General features: G+C 46.6%; 1 long non-coding RNA gene across 1 annotated transcript in view; it reads left to right on the forward strand.

Moving 5' to 3' along the window:
* The first annotated feature begins 201 nt into the window (after positions 1 to 201).
* LOC136377601 (uncharacterized) overlaps positions 202 to 16,095 on the forward strand; it is a 32,500-nt gene continuing 16,606 nt past the window's right edge. The window contains exon 1 of the long non-coding RNA XR_010746333.1: positions 202 to 337. This is a non-coding gene — a long non-coding RNA (uncharacterized lncRNA). The remainder of the gene's footprint in view (positions 338 to 16,095) is intronic.

A 16,095-nucleotide genomic window follows, 5' to 3' on the forward strand; every position in this document is an offset into this window, starting at 1 on the left:
TCTCTAAATGCACCCCCTGCTGCCTCCTAATGAAGCCACAGAGACGTCAATAATGTAGTGGTTAATGGTTGACTGCTTTGATTCAGAAAGAGAAGAGGGTCCCAGCTCTGCTGTGTAACCCAGAAAAAATTGCTACATTTCTCCAAGCTTATTTACTGATTTAGAAAATGACCCTCTGTCCTCCTTTCTCTGCAGGCAGGCCACCCAAAATCAGATGGTTTTTCACGTGAAGGTGCAACAGCCCCGCCGTGGACCAAGCGCCTGGAAGGAGCCAGAAGACTCCGAAAGGCTTGTCTTAAAGAATAAGCTTCATCTCCTTTTCCTGGTCTACCTCTGGGTGAGTCCTCTCATCTTCTTTTATGTGGGAATGTCATTCCCTGCTCTGCCTACTTTGATGATGGCACAAGGTTAGGATCCAGTGAGATGGATACAATGGTTTCTAGTGCAACGGAGCTTAAATCTGAGCTGCTTGGTAAGTGTGAAATAATTTCAAACTGTGTGCTTGTGCATCTTGCAATATTACACGATTTCTTTGGGGGTTGTGTTGGACAAGAAGAGGGCAAAGTGAATTATTCTCTGAATCCAGATGCCCCTGTCATGGAATGCCTTCTGCAAAGTAACATCTGGTGAGTGGCCAAGTGGAAATGCAGGCAAAGTCTATCAGTGCAGGAAATAGTCCGTGAAATACGAAGAGTTGGTCCTCCAACTTCTTTTCTTCCTCCCTGTTGAGGAGAGATGTCCATAGCTCCTGGGACCAAGTCCCCAAAGCTGCCTCCAGATTATAGACTATGCTCAGCAAGGACTCGTTCCCTTGTCAACAATAAGCCTTAGTGCAGCAGTTGGACTGGAAGGAAAAGCCTTTGTCTGGTAGGAAGCCTGCGGAGCTTGGTTGCTAGGCAACCCCGTCTGGAGGCAGCAACCAGTGTGCAGCACAGGGAATGCAGGGAGGTGGGCCTGGGAAACGGGGAGAAGCGATTCTCTGAGTCGGCTGGGGCAGAGGACGAAAAGACACTGCTTTACCACCCGGGTAAAGCAGTGGTGCACACCCTGAATGAAGTTGTGCACGTTAGCGTCAAAGCGCTAAGTGCCCCCACTCACCGGTAACGGTCTGGTCAGCTGGAAAACTGTGTGACCTTGAGTAGGCGACTTTCTCTAGCCTCAGTTTGTCTGGCAAAAGCAGAAAGCCCAGGAGGCAAGTGTCACTACTTCTCTCCATCCTGACCACTGCAGCCACCACCCACCCCCACACCCTTCTTAGATCACAGAAACATTATTCTGATCTTTTATAAACTGTATTTGCATGCAAGGATGGGAAGAGGGAGATATCTCACTAAAAATGCTGGAGCAAATGGTCTTTGGTATTCCCTAAGCTTGAGGTTGTAAATAAAACGACTTTTTCTTATTCCTAAACACAATTAAATAAATATTTGCACAGGACAGAGTATGCCAAAATACAGATAGGGGGCAAGTTATTGTTCATATAGCCAAACTCTTAACAGCTCCTCTGTCTTAAAATATATTCTCGAGTAGTCAGCCAGTAGATTTGAACAATGCAGGATTAGCTACTTTGTGGGGAGGTAAGGCAGGATCAAAAATCGAGTCGCCTGGGAGGTCTGATGTAGCAAGTAAACATTCACTAATTCTCAGCTGAAGCCTGACAATGAATTATTATTATTTTTTGTATTTTTCTGAAGTTGGAAACGGGGAGGCAGTTAGACAGACTCCCACATGCGCCCAACCGGGATCCACCCGGCATGCCCACCAGGGGGCGATGCTCTGTTGCAACCAGAGCCATTCTAGCGCCTGAGGCAGAGGCCATGGAGCCATCCCCAGCGCCTGGGCCACCTTTGCTCCAATGGAGCCTCGGCTGCGGGAAGGGAAGAGAGAGACAGAGAGGAAGGAGAGGGGGAGGGGTGGAGAAGCAAATGAGTACTTCTCCTGTGTGCCCTGGCTGGGAATTGAACCCGGGACTCCTGCACGCCAGGCTGACGCTCTACCACTGAGCCAGCCGGCCAGGGCCCTGACAATGAATTTGAGCTTAAATGAATAAGGCACCTCCCAGTGGAATTTGCTATAAAGGGTTGGTATTGGGCTGGGGGAGGCACATGCCAGCCCAGGAGGGCCGAGGCCTCACAGAGAGAAGGCAGTAGAGCATATGATTTGCAGACCATAGATGGAGATTTTGAAGCAGGACTTCTTCACCAACTTTTGCTGTTAACCTTGGACAGGTTCCCTAAATTCCGCAAGGCACAGGTACTCACCAGTATGATGGGAACGAGAATACTATTTACCTGGAAGAGACGCTCTGAACTGGAAATGAAGTCATGCCTAGAAACCACTTAGCAGAGGGCCTGCCGTGGAGGCCGGTGAGCTCGAGCTTGTCCAGGGAGGTACCTGAGTCAGTGTCAGAGAGCAGAAGAGGGTGACGTGATGGCTTTTTTTTAGAAAAAGAGAATGTGCTCACAGCTCAGGGGCAGGATGCTGTCATGGGAAAGGACTATAGTAGGACAGGGGGACTGGGCTTCTCTGGAGGTCTATGTCACCACCAGGCAATTAGCATCCAGATGTGCAATTGTGACAGCTCAGACATCGCCCAGAAAGAGCAGGCATGTGCCCAAGACCGCCTTCTGGAGCACCAGAGAGCACTAGTCCAGCCGGAGATGCTTCGCATCTGGAATGTGATTTGCAGATATCTCTGATCTCTGAGTACGATCGGAGCCTTTTGTGTTCTTGAATCTGGGACTCACACTCTACAAATGGCCTGCCCTCCAGACTCACACATTTGTAGGTTCCTCTCTTTTGCATAGGCTTTCCTCTAAACAACGTGTGTCTTCTTCCTCTCTGCCTTGCTATTTCCTTACCAACAACAAGAAAGATCGGCTTAGATGATCTTTGCATCTGCTCCTGTCTTTGTCTTTTATGTAGTTTTCCTAAACTTTTCTTAAGACTCTTGGGGCTTTTTATTCATTCATTCACCATATAAATTGTTCACATCCTCATTCATTCATTAGGGCCCGGGCACTATCAGAGGCACTGAGGGTACTTACAGTGGTAAACAACCTGGCAAAATCTCTGTTGTCACAGGGCTTACGTTGGCAGGACCTGGGCCATAGGTGGAGAGGAATGTCTGGGTTTTTCAGATGGGGATAAATGCTGTGAAGTACATGAAAAGAAAACTGTTTCAGTTATCAATTGCAGTGTGAAAACCACTCTGAAAGTACTGCCTTTAAACAAAAATGATTTATTAATTCTCCCGAATCTTGAGTTGACTGGATCAGCTGAGTGGTCCTCCTCCATGTGCTGTCGCTGAAATTCCTCTTGCAGCTGAGTTCAGCTGGGATGTCAGCTCGGGCTGGAACATCCGAGATAACTTTGTGCCCTTCAAGGCCTCTCCACTTTGTCGTCACCCCGTATTCCTCCCCTAGCTTCTCTACAGAATGACAGCTGGACACGAAGAGCACAAGCCCCACTGTGTAAGTGCGCCCAAAGCATAGTTGTCATGCGTTCTGATATCCCAGTGACCAAATCAGGTCACATGGACAAGTCCAGAGTCAGGGAAGGGGCGGCTGCACAACCACATGGAAACAGGGCCGTGGTTCCTTTGGAGTCACCAAAGATAGGGAACGCCGACTACTTGATATTGGAAAATGGGTGAAATTTCTCAGAAGCAGTACTGTGTGACCCAGGACCTGAGTCTGTGAGAACAGCAGAGAGAAGAGGGTGAGCACAAAGGCACTGAGGTGAGAAAGCTTGGAGCCTGAGGACCGGGGATTAGGCCCATATGATGGGGACTCCGAGAGAAGAGTAGTTAGAAGGTCAAGTTGATGGCGCTGGCCAGAGGCCAGATTGGAAGGCCTTGTAGGCCAGAGTGGAAGTTGGGGTTTTATTCTACATACAGCGAGAGGCCCTTAATATGTTTAAGAAAGAGGGCCAACTAATCCGATTTACATTTACAGAAACACATGTCAGACTTCTCTGTGAGGAGAGGACGTTAAGAAAATTGTCTCGAGCTTTTCGCTAAGTCAAAAACGTAAGAGAGAGACTGTGTTAGGTAAGAGCATGATGAAAGTGTGGTGCCGGAATGGGGGGAAGCAGCTACGGGACATCTCAGAATCACTGGAGACATTTCAGGAATTACTGAAATGCAGAGCTGATAGTATCAACTAGAAAAAAAGGTACAAAACAGTATGGACGCTTTGGTCCCACTTTGCTTAAGAAACCACATGTGTGTATACACACTCAAAGAAAAAGATCCACAAAGATGGATACTGAGGTGTTTAAGCATGGTGGCGATCCTTGAGTATAAGATGATGTTTTCATTTGCCTAAAAAATAATGGATGGCAAGGAGGCTAGAGTAACAACTGGGAGGCCAGGGAAGACGACATCATAGATGAGAGATGATAGCAACTTTGAAAGGCTGATTCAAGTGGAGTTGCTGAGGAGTTGCTATATGAGAGAGAAAATTTGTAGGTCCAGGGATCAGGACATACTGATTTTCTAGGAGAGGCACAAAGTCATCAAGAATGACTCCTAGGTTTTTGGCTTGAGACATGGATAGAAGTGGTGACATGCTCTGCGATGAGATAGACCTTAATGAGTCCGGTTTGGGTGTCTTAGACGGAGGGACAGGAATGATTGGAAACCCTATGGATGGGTCATCTTTAAGAGGGTATGTTATTTTGAATTTCTCATCTGCTTGGATGAGTTCTTGTCCATCCCCAGAGCTGTATTAAGGCCAAACCTTGCAAAGCAATTACAGGAACACTTATTTAAGAAGAGGATAGGCTGACCAGAAGGTGGTGAAGTGGATAGAGTGTCAGACTGGGACATGGAGGCCCCAGGTTCAAAACCCCAAGGTCGCCGGCTTGAGCGTGGGCTTGAGCCCAAGGTCACTGGCTTCAGCAAGGGGTCACTTGCTCTGCTGTAGCCCCCCTTCCCTGGCCAAGGCACATATGAGAAAGCAATCAATGAACAACTATGGTGCCGCAACAAAGAATTGATGATTCTCTCTCCCTGACTGTCTGTCTGTCCCTATCTTTCACTTTCTCTTGCTCCGTCACACACACAAAAAAGGGGCTGGCCCTGGCTGGATAGCTCTTGGTTAGAATATCATCCAGATGTGAAGAGATTCCCAGTTCAATGCCCGGGCAGGACACATAAAGAAACAGATTGTTATTTCTGTTTCTCTCTATAAAGTCAATAAGTTTTTAATTTTTTTAATTTATTCATTTTAGAGAGGAGAGGGAGAGACAGAGAGAGAGAGAGAGAGAGAGGAGAGACAGAGAAAGAGAAGGGGGGAGGAGCTGGAAGCATCAACTCCCATATGTGCCTTGACCAGGCAAGCCCAGGGTTTCGAACCAGTGACCTCAGCATTTCCAGGTCGACGCTTTATCCACTGCGCCACCACAGGTCAGGCAATAAGTTTTTTAAAAAAAGGCTGAATGAATAATTGAGGAGGATGTGTTTTGAAAAGTCACGTGGGGTACGAGGCAGAATATAAATAATATAGCACCAGATACTCTGTGAAATAATGGTTGCCTTCTTAAGCCACTCAATTGTAGGAAGTCAGTGGCCAACACTTGAGATGGTCCAGTTAAATATAACTCAACTGCTAACCATAGATAAACATGAGACTATTGAAGAACAGAAAGAGGAGTAAAGGTTATTACTATGTCCAGAAAGTGAAATCAGACATTTTGGAGAGAGATTATCAATGTCAATAATCCTTGATTAGAAGGAGGTTTTTTTAGCCAGCATGGCTTCCCTGAACTTTCCAGTCAATTCTAACTCCTGTCAACATCTCTGTGATCGTGAGTTTATTGGGATAATCTCACAACTTTGTAGGACTGCCTGGAAGACCTCCTTCTCTATGCTGAAGTTAATGCGATGTGGCTTTTGCGTTAATGGTAGCAAGAAAATGTTTGGGTAGTTATGAAGAAGAGTTTCTCCAACTAGTGACTCATGACTAGAATAGGTGATTTTTTGAAAGGGGTTTCACTATTGAGACTGCTTCCTAATCTCTGAGTCTGTGGCCAAGTCTGTAAAGCAAAATCCACCAAACTCTTGAAAGGCAACCCCATCCAGTGTATTTTTTTTTAAACCTGGCCCCTAACCAATCTATCCAGATGCATCACAGCTGAATCAATCCAGATGGTGCTTTGAAGCAGCCAAACTGATCATTTCCGACGTGCCACACATTTGGATACTGAGGTTTCAGACCCTTCACTAAATAGGAAATCGGAGCTGCCAATTACTGAAGCTGAGGGACAGGAATGGAAAGAGTAGGGGAGTGTCAAGTGGTGAGCGGTGGGGATTTGAAAGGAGGAAAACTTCCTCGGCCTTCAGAAGGGTTTGGGTAGGCAACCTAGTTCTGTCAGCAATGTTTATCTAATTTGTATTAATTAAATATATCTATTTAGACGCTCTGAACAACAGAGTTTCTCGGGATATATGCTGTTAGTGTTCTTGTTTAAGAAGCAATTTCACAGTGGAAAAAAGAGAATTTAAAACACTTGGTTGTCCTAACAGCCTGCACAGAATATTTGGGTGTACAGCCTAAAGGTTGGCTTGCCGTGGCAGAGCTAGACTATTACATTGTAACCATTCTAAACATTGGCTCTAAAAACACACACACACACACAAAAACCAAACAAAAAACAAGAAAACACTCACAGAAAGTAATACTTTTGCTAATTATCTCACTTTGAAAAGACCTATCTAGCCCTGGCCAGTTGGCTCAGCGGTAGAGCGTCGGCCTGGCGTGCAGGAGTCCCGGGTTCGATTCCCGGCCAAGGCACACAGGAGAAGCGCCCATTTGCTTCTCCACCCCTCCCCCTCTCCTTCCTCTCTGTCTCTCTCTTCCCCTCCCGCAGCTGAGGCTCCGTTGGAGCAAAGATGGCCTGGGCGCTGAGAATGGCTCTGTGGCCTCTGCCTCAGGTGCTAGAATGGCTCTGGATGCGACAGAGCGACGCCCCAGAGGGGCAGAGCATCGCCCCCTGGTGGGCGTGCCAGGTGGATCCTGGTCGGGCATATGTGGGAGTCTGTCTGACTGCCTCCCCGTTTCCAGCTTCGGAAAAATGAAAAAAAAAAAAAAGGAAAAAAAAAGGAAAAGACCTATCTAAGACTGCATTTCATTCTGCAGTTCCGAACACAGGATGGGAAAGGGATGTGTAACAATAATTCATGGTATTGCACATGAGCACAAGTCAGATGAAGCAGCAGGGCTCAAGGTGTTTCTAGCAGGTTTGTAAGGTGAGTGGAGGACCGAGAAATATGCAAGAATGAGTTGGAGGTTATAAAGGAGGCAGGTAGGTGCCTTTAGAAGCCACATTGGATGCCCAGTGGTTGGCCCTAGCTGCTGAGCTGAGCTGACCTTGTTGATAGTTCTGTCCTAGAGACAGAGTAACGCAGGTCACAGAAACCAGCTAAGGGCCAGTGAAGAGCCTGTCACATGGCAGAAAGGAAAGGAACTGTCATCAAGTTCTGACTGGAAGTTCAGTGTTATTTCTATCCTGTCCTTCTGCCAGGATGTCTTGACTCAAGGGTTTGGGATAGGAAGACTGTTAAGAGTGTGCTGGGGCTATCGCACAGACTTCTGGGCCGAAACGAGTCTCAGAGGCCACCACTGATGAGGGATGGGCCAGGAGGGCATTTTAAAGTAGGCCAAGCCACACATTTCTCAGTTTGAGGATGAAAACTCACACCTTGCATTCTGGGGAGGAAGATCCTGAGTCTCATTTGAAATTCTTTTTTATCCTGACGACGGTAATGCTCTTGTCTAGCGAGGAGGAATGCTTTCCTGTGCAGTAGGTGGTCTGGCCGCGCTGCCTAATTCAATCTTTCATTGCGTCTAGTCCCTCCCATACAGTATCTTGGTTGACAGTTATTAACCGCCTGGCTGATGCCAGACGTCAAAGGATCGGGGAACAAACAGGAGATGCCGCCTCCGGTTCGTTTAGCAGTCAAAGATAGCTGCTGGGTAAATAACGCCCGGAGCAGATGTGTCTTCGGGATGAACGGCCGGTTGCTCTGTGCGTTGCAATCCCTGAATCTGTTCACTCCATCAGCCTGCCCAGGGCACTCCAGCGGCACTTGTTTGAGGTATCTTGGAGATTGGCTTTTCCATCCTCACTGCTGCTTAAACGATCAGTCCTCTTGGATGCCGAAATGCATTTTCTTGTCTCATGGTTTTCCTCCTCCAGTGTGCACTGGGGATTCCTAGCTGGTGTGGCATCCGTTACTTAGGAATTCCGGGGCACTGAGCATACCTGTGCAAAGGGGATTTGTCAGCGGCAGGATCTCGTTCCCACCTTCTTTCACTCTCAGCAGCAGCATTTAAAGAGCTAGAAGGGTGGCCGCTGCTCTGGAATCTCAGGCAAGGTCTCAGGAAACCACACTCTTTGCTCTGTCGTTCTTCCTGTTCAGAGGAGCAGATGTGGCCGGACATCCGCTTTTTCAAGTCTCCACCTCCTCAGCCCCTGGGGTAGGAGGCCTTCTGCTCCACGAGTATTTCAAAGAAGGCTGAGTCAAACTGATGACGAGGGAAGTTCACTGCCTACTGTCTTGATCATAAAGGATGACAGGTGTGTCGTAGAGGGACAAACACAAGTGCCTGCAAAGGCTGGAGAAATAGAGAGTCTGGGACTGTTGGAACCCATGGAGAGCAGAGGAGCACGTGCCCTGCTAAAACTGACACCATTCTCCATCATCGTCATCATATCGACTCTATTTTTGTTTTTCTGAAGAGTCACTCCTTCAGGCCAAACTTGAAACATCTGTGGACCAGATTAGCCCTGGGCCTTCCTTTTGTAACTTTTTAGTTAGTACTTTCCAGTGTGCAAAATAGTTGTTTTTTTTCTGTGCCTGTGATCTGCAGGACGAGTCCCAGTTAGACAATAATGGCTACTTCTTTTATGCAAATGACAGCACTCAGCTCAGCCACTTAGAGGCCAGGGAAGAGTGAGGGCTCTAACCCAGCCTTCTTCTCTACAGCTCCGGGGCTCTTTCCCTGAGCTCTGCCCCTCCCTCTTTCTCATCTCTGCATGTCTTCCCCTCTCATCCCCCCTTCTTGTCTAGGGAACCAGGGTCCTGTTCTTGCCCCAGTCATGCAAGGATGCACAGAGATTTCAAGTCTGGGAGAGCTTGTTTGGAGTAGCTTCTTTCCATTCTGCTGTGACATTCTAGAATAGCTGTTAATGTGTTTGCCTATCAGTGAGTGAGTCTAGAGAAATAATAAGATATACTAGAAGTTTCAGGCCTCACATTTGCTGGGGATGCTATGTCAACCCTTTGTCTTGCTGTTCTTTGAAAGGAACTGGAAACAGTAAGTATAGAGAAGAAACTCTGTGAATGCATAGACTTTGGATCAAATGATAAGACCACTACTTTCAAGCTATGGGACTTGGTGTAAGTCCTCTCAACTCTGGCTCCGTCTCCTCAGGCATAAACTGGGTAGGAATAGTAGCTGACTTATTGTTCTGAGGCTAAAATGGGATCATGCATCTTTGTAAGGCACTGACGCCAGCAAGCCTTCAGTGATGTTCATAATATAGCCCAGGTGGCAGGGGGACAATTCAAGGCCAGGTCTGTCTGACTCAGACAATTTATTTCCCTGGATTTAGGAGCAAGCTCAACTAAACATTGTAACCAGATTCAAACATCAGAGAAAAGTCTATTTAAATCACAAAAAAGCAAGCTCCCACAAGTCTGTGGGCTATTGATCTTTCTTTTAGATTCTGAACACCCATCAGCACATGCAGGTGTGGCAATAGGAGGGGGCCATCTTTCTTGCCTTCTGTGGCTTCCCTTCAAGCTGAGGTAATTAGGGACAGAAGCACTCTCCTGTCCACCACAGTCCACAGTTAGATCCCAGAGACTCCTTGCTCTCTGACCTGATAATAGGAATGTGACTACAGATATTATGAATATACAATTTATAGGTTTGAGAGAGGCAGGACCAGTTATCGCTTGATATTTCTATCTGAACCCTGGGATTTCAAAGGCTGGAAACCTACATATATATATATATACAGTTAATTATTTCATTGCTCCAGTTCTCTTTCAGGCAAACCACAGTTTCTTTTTAATGTACTATTTAGCTGGTTCAGACTGACTGAAAAGCAAAAATGTTTCCTCTGGTTTGCAATGAGAGAGCAGTTTGTCAATACAAAGCTTGCAAAATTCCAAAGGAAAGAAGGAGTGTGACGGAGCTGTAATGCTCTTGAGAACAGTTAGAGACAATGTAAGCCAGCGAGATGAGGGGAACAGCAGAGAAGACAAGGTGTAGGAGGAGTATTGATCGACGGGCAGTCAATTTCTCACAGCATAATAATAAGGAAGGAAATAAGATGGTGTAATGAGAGGGAGGAAGAGCCCAGATAATGGTATGCCGGTGTGTGATCTCGGGTAGGCAAGGAATACGTATATTCAATCAATACGGTAACAAATAAGTAAGCACGAGGATATGACCCAGGAGTGGGTGACAGTTTACTGGAGCGCTTTGGACAAGTCGTCCTTGCCAAATGTGTCCTGGCTGAAATGGAGCAGAAGGACGCACTGTGTCAAGCAGGACGCTCCCGTGCCCTAGGACCTCCTCTGACCCCCAGCCTCCATCCGGAAACCCACTCCTGGATCAGCCCTGTGTGTGTGCGTCCACACCCTCCCCCCAAGGGGATGTCCATCACACCGGTGCTCTTCTTCAAGCTAATCTCTAAGGCAGCAAGGCCCTCTGGCCATTTCTTCTGAGACGGGTATTCTGCCAGGCGTCAGGGCAGGGTTTTCGCTGCTGTGCTGTTGTCTTTAATTCTTTTCGGTTCCTGAGCCTTTGCTTAGGTAACTCAAATGGACCTACATGCCTTCTGCTGTGACACGGTAGTTGTCACCTAGCAGGCCAGGTGGGTTCCCAACTCGGTTGAGGTTGACCCCAGACGTCTACCTCTAGTTAGAAAAGTCCATATCATTCACATCTGAGATGGGGACCTAACTGTGTCACTGTACCGGGTGTGAGACATTAGGCAAGACCTCTAACTTGTCCAAGCCCCAGTTTCCTGAGCTATGTAATGGGAAACACATAACACTCAAAGACTAGAAAAGTTCTTGTTGGGAAAAGAACATTGGTTAGCCTCCCTCGAGTGTTAAAACTACTTAATTTCTTGCAAACCTAATCATGAAAAATCTTGTAGACATTGGTTGTGACCTTTTCCTGGTATACATAATTTGAAAAGGAAAAATGTATTGAAGTGTAATTCTGAGAAATAACTTAGACCCTGGTGCTCTCTGTGTCCTTGGCATTCTGAGAGGAATGGTGAGCAAGAGAAACATTGAAGTGGTTAACCTGAAGATAAAGGCAACACATGTACCCGAGGACTGTCTCACTAATGAGTAATTTTCTATACTTGCAATTTTAATATTAGAAGCCTAGATAATTTTTAAGGGCTGTGTGATGTGGAGACATTCTTTTCTCCAACTCCCAGAATCGAAAGGAGCTGTATCAAAGATCCCACGTACCCTCAGTTAGGAGAGCTTTCAGAGTCAAGCTTGCGCACTCCACCCAGTGCCGAGGTGTCCCCTCCGCTCACCTTCTGTCTGTCGTTGCTTGAGCACTTCCGACAGTTGGGAACTTGTTGCTTTTCAAAGCTGTTCATTCTCATCTGGAGTTCTATGTGGGACTATCCTATGTAAATCCGGTATCAGAAAGACACGTCTGACTCTTTGCAACTCCCAGATGTTCAATTCTTCTTGTCACAAGTTACACAATGATTCTTTCCTTAACGAGGCAGTCCCCTCCATTGATTCAAAAAGGATATCTTAATCTTCCCAGGTAAATCACCTGAGCTTGTCCAGCTATTCTACCTAGTTTTTTTTTGTATTTTTCTGGAAATGGGGAAAGACAGTCAGACAGACTCCTGCATGCGCCCAACCGGGATCCACCCGGCACGCCCACCAGGGGCGACGCTCTGCCCCTCTGGGGCGTCGCTCTGCCGCGACCAGAGCCACTCTAGCGCCTGGGGCAGAGGCCAAGGAGCCATCCCCAGCGCCCGGGCCATCTTTGCTCCAATGGAGCCTTGGCTGCAGGAGGGGAAGAGAGAGACAGAGAGGAAGGAGGGGGTGTGGGGGGTGGAGAAGCAAATGGGCGCTTCTCCTGTGTGCCCTGGCCGGGAATCGAACCCGGGTCCCCCGCACGCCAGGCCAAGGCTATTCTACCTAGTTTTAAGGTCGTTTTCCCTGTGGCAGTTGCCCTCTAACTCTGACTTGGCAGTCTAGTGTCCTCCCTCCAGGGTGGCACCCAGATTAAATACACACGCTTCTAACCTGAGTTCCACATCTCATGATCTCAGGTGCATGTCCAGTCGTCTCCCCCTCGTCACGGGAGCTCCCACTAGGCCCCATCTTCCTGTTCCCTGGGTCCCTGGTTGGCAAACTGTGGCTCGTGAGCCACATGCGGCCCTTTGGCCCCTTGAGTGTGGCTCTTCCACAAAACACCAGGTGCGGGCGCTACCTCGATAAGGAATGTACCTACCTATATAGTTTAAGTTTAAAAAATTTGGCTCTCAAAAGAAATTTCAATCATTGTACTGTTGATATTTGGCTCTGTTGACTAATGAGTTTGCTGACCACTGCCCTAGGTATATAGCCTTGGTGAAATTATGTCGTTAAGATATACGCGTCTTTCTGTTAGCCGGTCTGGAGGTAATGTTCATCTGGGTGGTGTTTTTCTCCAGCCAGAAAAATACTTGATCATCTCAAAGAATGTTGTGTACAGAAAAGAGTGTGGATTGTATTGTATTGGGCCAGGTCCTTCAACTCCCTGAGCCATTAATAAAATGGGCAAAAAGCTAAGATCTACCAAATGACCAAAAAGGATTGTTGAGAAGATTTAAAGAGTTGTATTCATTCTAGTGCAATGCCAGGCCCATAAGTAAGTACCTAAGAAATGGTCCAAATTATATATCAGTAATGGTAGATAGTGACTCCCAGAGAAGTCAAATCCATAACCCCTCAAGTAAATCATTTTTATTTTTCCATAATTTGCACACACCAGAAGTTATTTGTTTCTAACCATTGGCTTTATTGCCTCTGGTTTCATTACAGAAGGAAAGTGGTTACCAACCTCTGTGAATAACCTCAGTCTAATATTTCAAGCCTTTATTATCCTGCCTAGGTAAAGCAATGACAGCCATTGCCTTGAAATTCATTCTTTGATCTCAATTTTTAAGGCGCATAAACTTCCAAGAGAAAGGAAACATGTCAGAGCCATGGGAATTTTATCTTCAGCCTTTGGAGGTAACAATGTTTCTCAGCGTCTGTGTCTTAAAACTGTAGTGGGAGGATCAACAGGAAATAGAACCATCTCTTTAATTATAGAAGCTTCTGGTTTATCTACAACCATGCTGTGTTCCGGAAAGAGATGATCTTCTAGAAGTGAATACTCTTGACATAAATTGAGATTTAAGAGCCTGTGGGTAGCTTTGCTTTTAAATTACGCAGCCTACTTGTCTACCTGTAGTGAGACTTCTACAAATACCATCTGCTTCAGGCTGGATTATTCCATGGCCCCTTGTAGCAAATGGGGTTTTCTGCATAATTACAAATTATGTTTTTATATATTCACAACGCTTCACTTTAATAAGCAATACTGTATTTTGTAATACAGTGTTTACCTTCCTCTTGGAAGATAAGGAGTTAATTTGCCCATTTTATAGCTGAGCAAACTGGATTATGAAATGAGAGGAGCCTCCGTCTTTAGATGGATTTTATTATTCTCTTCTTCTAAAGAAGAGAGGCAGTGATGATTGTTGATATGAATGAGCTATTAAAATAATAGCAATCTGGTAATATAATTCAAGGGTGAGAGCAACGCTCCAGTGTTCACAGGACATCTGCTGCGGATACTCAGGATTGGTCATCTACGGTGTGAGACCGAGCAGGCAGCTGTTTGGATGTTCGTGGTGCCCTGGTCCTACCCCTTTATCCTACCTGAAATCACGGGTTCTCTCCTCCCCTTCACTAGGCTAGGCTTTCTCTAACCTGTTGCTTCATGAATGGTCTTTACACAAGCAAGAAAACCATGAACAATAGCCACACGGGTGTTCCTTACATAACATGGTGAGTTGCATAAGAAATCTGCCTTGCCCTGGAGGCCATCAGCGTGGGGTGCACAGGAGAAGACTGGAAGCATTCTGAACAGAAAGAGAGGAAGTGGTGCCAGAAGATGGCAGGCCACCAATTGGAGGAGCTCCCATTATTTCAACCAGCTTACATTGGGGAGAGGGTTCTGGACAGGGGCACAGACACTTGGTGTGGTCATCCACATCGAGGTGGTATTTACAAACTAAAAACAGATGAGATCAGCGGGCGTGAGGTAGAGAACGAGGATGGAGGCATGGCCTAGTCCCACAGTAAGAGGAGGGAAGAATCGGAGAAAGCAGCCAGGCGATGAAGGCGGAAGAGGGAAGCAGAACCAGGACCATGTGGTTTCCCGGAAACCAAGTGAGGAGAGTATGCCACACTCAGTGCCATGGTGGGGCAAGAGGAAGTGGGCGGGGCAGGGCAGCTGGGCTCAGCAGTGTGGGAGAGCAGCGGCGATCCTGGGAAGAAAAGTTCTGAGAGAAGGGCGGGTGATGGTTTAAAAGGAGTGCGTTCCAGAGAAAATTGGGGGAGAGGCTCTGGAGGGAAGAAGTGTTCAATCCTTCCAGGAATTACATCATGAAGAGAAGCAGAGACATGGGAGGCAGCTGGAGAGGAAGGGAGGACAAAGTGAGTTGTCTTGGTGTGATCCGACTTTTTAAGATGATAAAAAGTGTCACAGATGACCTGAGGGGAAAGACCCAGGAGAAAGAGAGAATGCATAAAAGGGCAGGAGTAATGCCCTTGAAATGGCCTTCAGAGCCTATGTACAGGGATCGGCTCGAGGACAATTGAGACTAGGTGGGAAGGTTCCCATCCCATGGGTAAGCGAGGGAGAAAAGTAGAGGGACAAAAAATGGCAAATTTAACCAGAAGTAGGAAGACCTCCCTCTTCCTATTTTGTGTTTCAAGATATCACTACTAAATATTTTCAAAGCTATGTTGTGTTTTTTATAACTAAATAGGATTCTAATGTCCTGTTTACTTGTTCCTTAGTCTGAAGAAAATTAAATTTTGAGCCCGGCTTGAATCATGGACTGAATGTCACCCACTTCTATAGCTGACAATAGGAACTTGGGTTCTAGATCTGGCTCTGCCATTCTTAACTGTGTGTCTTTAGACCAGTTATTTACCATCTCAGGGCCTCAGTTTCCCCTTCTTTAAAACATAGGGTTTGGACTAGTTGTTGCCATGGTGGTGGCCCGAGTGCCCGCTGTCTGTCCCTCAGTACTGACTCCATTTGGTTTTAGGAGGACTAACTAAACGTCCATATATAAAACACACAGAACCATGCCTGGAATGTATAAAAAAAGCTCAATAATTAGTAGTCGGTCATCTTCCATCATGAGATAAAAGCCACAGTTTCCAGTGGGATTTAGTGTGAGATGTAGTGTTTTCCGGGCCAGCAGGATCTGCCTGGGTGTCCTCTGGACTCTGTCCCTGGGGAGCACAGGGCTACTCCTCCTCGAAGGGAGAAGCCAGGTGAGGAAGAGGCTGAGGTCTGGAGTCTCATATTCCTACTCATTGTTTACTGGGCTCAGTATTATTTTCTAGCTGTTGTAGATAAGCTATCAGAAAGTCACCGAGACTAAGTCCCTTTACCAAGGCGTGACATAGGTGGTCAGTAGTTCAGTGGCATTGTGAACCCATGAGGTTTGATTTTACGGCCTCCCCAATTAGTTTGTAAGGAGGTGCTTACAAGGTGCATTAGGCTTTCTCGGTCCCAAGTGCCCTTATGTGAATATTCCTGTGCAGAGAAAACCATTAAACTGACCATGCTATGCCTTTAGCGGAGAAGGGAATACACTCATTAGTCATTAGCAAGTGGAAGAAGCTGAAGAAGGTAGCTGGGTAGAAAGGAAAATAGAGTGAGTCATAAAATGTTTCCCCAAAGGATTCAATGTAAAAGAGAGGGACTGAGGAAGAATTTCTGGGCAACAACTTCCAATGCCACGCTAGGGTCTCTCCCA

The sequence above is a fragment of the Saccopteryx leptura genome, chromosome 6, assembly GCF_036850995.1.
Source record: "Saccopteryx leptura isolate mSacLep1 chromosome 6, mSacLep1_pri_phased_curated, whole genome shotgun sequence".
In the NCBI taxonomy this organism is placed as follows: domain Eukaryota; kingdom Metazoa; phylum Chordata; class Mammalia; order Chiroptera; family Emballonuridae; genus Saccopteryx; species Saccopteryx leptura.